Genomic DNA, 6,092 nt, shown 5'->3' on the forward strand with positions numbered 1-6,092 from the left:
TAGCTCCAAGATGCCCCTCACAAAGTGAGAAAGTTGCATGTCACTCCAGGCTAACCTTCCAGTCAGGAACCTAATTTTTCTCTCTGTCATGTTTGCGTCCTTGCCGTTTACCACAGCTAAATATAGAGAAACCTAAATTAGCTAACAGATCGGGACTTCAAGGCCCCTTATGTCTGCTATTAGCCCTTGATGCTCTTAATTAAAGAAAATGTATTCTTATACGTATCTGAATGAGAGAAGGACTATTCAGCTTTTCTATGCGCACAAACCTTAGTGAGGGTCATGTGCTGATTAAAGAGAAACTAGGGGTCATAATGTATCTGTAGTAACACTAACTCAAAATGTAAGCTCTATCTAGGCAATTTAGTTAAAAAAGAAGGGAGGACATTGTCATGAAGCCACTGTAGTTTTTATTTACAATTACCCTTTAACTTTGATATCTACTATTGAAGAGGTGCCTTAGTAGTGAATAATGCAACAGTACTTCTTTTCCCTAATTTAGCTAAACAATCGGATTAGGATTCACCACTCAGTAGTGTGCTAGAAAGGAGGAAATATAGGTGACAAAAACTAGAATTATCTTCTGTTTATTTGAACCCCTACCAAGGAAATCCCTAGGTTAGAGGTAAATATACTGACTTTGTGGCAAACACAAAAGCAATGGGTTTTGATGAGTTCTTGGTCTTACTGTTGTCAGTGAAGCATCTAGTTTGGTGTGCATGGTATTTCTTGTTTATCTGTGTGTACAGGTCTTTTTGGCTAAACAGTAAGTGGCTAAGGAAGACGTGTACAAGTCAGCATGATTATACTATTGTTAATGTTGCCGCACAAGAATTGGGGGGTAAAAACATGACACCAAATAACTAATGACATTTGAATTTATCATTTATTTGATTTCCAATGATTTTTTGAAACTACAGAAAAGTCATTTTCCAAGAATATTTTTTCAGCTGTCTAATACCGTTAAAAATCTTAATTTTGGCAAAATAATAAAAGTCTTCTTTGGTATTTCTTTTTTGCACTACAATGTTTTCAATAAAAGTTTATTTAACTATAACTGATTTTAGTTTATCTCTCCAGTGCATGTATTCTTTCTTTGGAAATTGGAGTGGAAGACAGGTAAATATTCAAAAGTTACTGAGTGAATGGTTTCACAATTCATCTGAAAATCCCAGCTGGCATCAACAAACAAAGAGACATTCTAGTTTGCCTGATGTTGGTGATCGTGCTTCAGAGCTGGGTGAAGTGATCTCTTTTTTCTCCTCTACACTGGATGGGTAATTTTGTATGTGAGGGATCTCTAACAATATTGTGGATTTCATGATGTGTAGAATATGCAGAGGCGTGGAGAAGGGTGTGTGTGATGCTTCTCTGTGCATGGTCTTTCTCACTAGGTGTACTTCAAGTGAGAGGTGCATATAGAGGGCTAATGATGTCTGTGGTAAGAGATGAAGAGGGTAGGATGGAGCATGGAGGAGGACTTATCAAAAAAATCAAACATAATTTGCAGGCAGATGAACTTCATAGAGTAACTAGATCCATCATGACGTGTCCATTAAACCCCTTTTTTCAAAGTAAATACGTACTTTTACATTTCAAAACCATTATTTTTTGATTCATTAAAATGCTTGCCTATCTTAATTTTTGGTAGTCCGTCACGTATTAGGCTGCCTGGGATGTGACTGATTTTGTCTCCAATCTACCAGCCTTTCAAAAGTAATCACAGCATCCAAGCTTAGCCTTAATACCCTCTTAAGAGCCCCTGATCTGACAGGAGACTTCATATGATCCATGTCTGTCTGGCTTTAAAGAGGGAAATTTAACAAGAGGAACTAATCGGAGACCAGATTATGTGCACTGTTATAACCCTAATATCCTGGAAAGACTGTGGTTAATTGAGAATCAGAACTGAAAGAGGTGGTTGTTATTGTTAACAAAACTGAATAACTGGGAAGTTCGTGAGAGCTGTTTTTAGTGGAAATGAAAACAGATGTGGTAGAACCCTTATGGTTTGGAACTGGGTTAAATCCACGTATGCAAGGAAAACAGAATTTAATAGCGGAAGAAATGGAGACAAGCAAAAAGTTGGAAATTTGTGGCATACACTGTGCTGGTGTGGAAGTTCCTGCATGTGATGAAAATGTTCCTGTTTATAATCAGAAGTTTTCAGGTTGTGGAATCAAGGGACAATTTTTTTTTAGTATGTTGTAGTAGGAGGGATGCTAAACATTTTGTTGCAGATTCACAAAATGTGGTAGGTGATTCTGAAAACAGTAAGGAAAATGCACTTGAGTTAAATGTGGAGGAGGTTTTGAGGATTGATGGTGTCATTATAAAGAAAAACACTTGTGAAATATTACGAGAAGTTAAATGTAACATTGTGGCAAACTCTGGTTCCCCATTCATGATAATAACCTGGATGTGCAGTGCAGAGAGACCTTCTGGTTGACAAATTAGGGGAGGAGCTAGAAGCTGAAGATATCAGACTGGAGCATTTTAAGGTTGAGTCTTTAAAGTTGCTAGGATTTAGGAACCAAGATTTTGAATGCAAAGGTCAGGAAGCTTAATGCAAATTGTATGTAGTGGAAAAGGGACCAGCGGTGTTGGACTGATGGGATGAAGGAGGGTTGAAAATGGTACTTAGTTTTGGTGCTGGAAAAGAGAACACACTTGAAGGGATATGCTTGGAGCATTTCCTGCTACATTTTCTGAATAAATTGGGAAGCTTGGTGGGTTTAAGTATAGTATCATTGTAAAGGCGAATGTCAGCCTTGAATTCATAAGAAAAGTAACATTCCCCTAGCCATAACAGAGGAGGTCATAGAGCATTAGAGTTAATTGATTTGCACTAGAGTAATAGATCAAATAGAGTTCTCTGATTAGGTGGCGTCTTTGGTTGCGAGCGCAGAAGGTAAAACAGATTTGTGTGGACCTGAGGGATCTCAACGGGAACATTTTTGTAGAGAAGTTTACACTGCAATGGATTAGTGAGCTTTTAGCTATGACAAAGGGCAGGTGTTAGTTTTTTTTTTTTACTATCAATCTAACCTCTGCCTACCATCAGATCCCTCTGCACCCAGAAAGTAGGTTAACCACATCTGTTGCAACTAGTGTTTTTTTTCTTTAATTTTTTGAGGATTCAATGTGGATTAGTATCGTTCTTGGGACTATATACAATGTGTTTAGAAGAATGCTACATTTATCCAGAATGATGTTCTCGTCATGTGGAGAATTAAGCCTGAACATATAGCTGAGAGAGGTTTTGCAAGTTCTGGGGCAGAAAGGTTTGACAGCAGACTACATAAAGTGTAAGTTTGCTAATAGTGCAATGTACTTAAGACATGAACTAATTCTATAGAGCTCAGACCAAAAAAGGAACTGTTGGAAGACATCAGAGAAGCACCTTCCCAGGAAAACAGAGCTCATGTTTGTGCTTTCATGGGACTGACCGTATTTTATATGAAATTAGTTAACCACATTTCTCAAGACATATACTGTACCGTATTAGAAAATTGTTAAAGAAGTGCTGTAAATTTGTTTTATCACAGGTTTGTTAGGCATCGTTTGATGGTATAAAAGGAAGTTATCTGTTTCACCCTTGTAGTGTTTGATCATGTGTGTGGTTGCTACTAATTCCAGTGGTAGAGATCTAGGTCCGATTCTTTCACAGAATGATGAGGATGGTGGTAAAAAAAAAAATCATAACAGCAAGTTGCTTTCCATATGTCAATTTCTGGAGGGAAAAAAGTAGTCTGTCAGTGAGTGGGATGTTCTGGGATTCATTTGAAATCTAGAAGATTTCCTCAAGGTTGTGCAGGGTTGTTTACCTATATTGTCTTATTGCGATCATGAACGTGTAACTAAAGTGATCACCACGAAGGTGTTGCAGGCGGCATCCCCGTTTACTGCCTCCATGTCAATGAAATCCTTAGATTACATTTATGAAGCACAATATATGCTGGGAGTAAAGAACACGCTCTCGTATTTCTTAATCCATATGTCTTTGCCTGTGAAGGAGATTTCCAAGAATGAGTGGAATAATGGTTGTGTTTTGAGGTTGTCGAAAATGGAATTAGTATTTGAGAGGAATAATGGTGGGCTTCCTGGAAAAATACCAGGTGGTATTGAGTCATTGACTTTGTGTATGGTGGTTCACAACAAAGGAAGGATGTTGACTGGAATTTGAATGCCTCTTGGTAAGTGTGTAAAGAATTGTATGTGGAGGATGTTTGGTTGTTGAGGGGTGGGCGTGTTATTTCTCCGGCATGTATGTGAGAAAGAAAATTGGTTTTGTTATGAGTGGCATTTGAGTATAATCAAAACAAAGTGCAGGATCAAGGCTGTGTACTTGTGGCCCGGGGTGGATGCGGAGATGAAGTTCTGAAACTGTGGAATGCAATAGTTTCGACAAACCTCACATCCCTTTTACCGCTGTGCACCAAGCCAAGAGTCAGAGCATGCCATGAGAAAAAAGTGAGTTGAAGTATTTGAATGTTATTGTAGACCATTTCTCTAAGTGACCAGAGGTGGAGGTAATATGTAAGACTGATGTCAACACTGCTGTCATGTTTGTGTACTTTCTGTTCTAAAGTGTATTGTCTAAGTCTTTAGTGAGTGACAATGGGAGTCCATTTACTCAGTGTATCCAACGTTACTTAGTACACTCCAGTAGGCAAGGCTGCATGCCTCATCAGGCTTGTTTACTGGGATCGTGGCCTATACGACTTTTCTGTTCAGATTGTTGTGACGGTAGCCACTGTGGCACCCGACTGTACAAAGACCTACTTCAGTGACTAAGATGAATACTGCAGCTCCTCTGACCATCACTACCAACGCCTTAAGAGAGGTTATGGTACACCTTTGGGTATGGACTCAATTCGGGTCCATTGATTATCAGACGGACTAGTCTTACCAATACAAGGGAGCTGCTAGCAGGTGAGTTTTTTTTTGCCCCCGGTTTCTTCATTGGATTTGGATATATATATATATATATATATATATACTTGTTACTTAGCACTTTGTCAGTTGCTAAAGGGTACTTTTCCCAGGCCATTAATGGCTCTAGCCTATCAACTGGACCATAAAAAAAAACATACCCTTGGTAATTCTGACTGCAGATTCCCACCTTTACAGTATTGCCAGATGCTAGACTGGATGAGGAAGATTTTTCAGCATGTGCCAGTAGGTAGTGTTGTGCTTCTCCACATCGACCTTACTTTACCCTGAAAGTCACAAAAGGAATCGTATATAGGCATCACCCAATCATGGCAACATTTTCTTTCAGGACATAGTCTGCTTCTTTTACGTGTAACCCATAATAACCAATTGTCTGTGCCAGTGTGCATATGTCTAATTTGGGACCTTTTCAGATGGAAAAGAGTCCATTCCACACAATGAGGAGGGTGGGAGGGGGTGAAGAATCTGCAGTTAAATAATGTATCCCCCAAAAGAGCATTTCCGAAAGTAACTTGTTTTTCTGTGGATACTTTGAGCTGCAGATTCGTCATCTTTAGACAAGATACCAAACCAGTACCTTTTCCGAAGGTGGGCGCTATAGATTATTCAGACCAAAACCTACTGCAGGACCAAACGACCAAAATGCCCTTCCTGGCGACCTGGTTGTCAAGAAAATAGTGCTTTACAAACATGTGCACTGATGCCCACATAGCAGCTTGGAGATTTCAGGATGCTAGCATAGTAGCTGCAGCCTTGGCTCTGGTGGGGTGAGCTTCCATTCCCGCAGGGGCTGTTTTTTTTTAACCAACTCATGGCAGATCTTGAACAGAGGACTATCCACCTGGTTGGTGTGCTCTTCTATGCTGCTTTGCCTTACTTTATCCCAGAGAACTCCACCAGAGCTGATCATCCATTCTATGTGCTTTGACAACATGGATGTAAAAGATTAGCACACTATTGGGGTCCAAGCAATGAATTCTCTCCTCTTCTTTAGAATCTCCCTCAATTGACAAGCTGAAGTGACTGCGATGAGAAACGGTCTTCTGGGTCAGGAGACAGTTGTGTTAAGGTTCAAACAGGGTACACATGAGAAAAGTAAGAACCAGATTAAGGTCCCTCTGAGGCTCTCAAAAGCT

The sequence above is a fragment of the Triturus cristatus genome, chromosome 10 (assembly GCF_964204655.1).
Source record: "Triturus cristatus chromosome 10, aTriCri1.1, whole genome shotgun sequence".
NCBI lineage: Eukaryota > Metazoa > Chordata > Amphibia > Caudata > Salamandridae > Triturus > Triturus cristatus.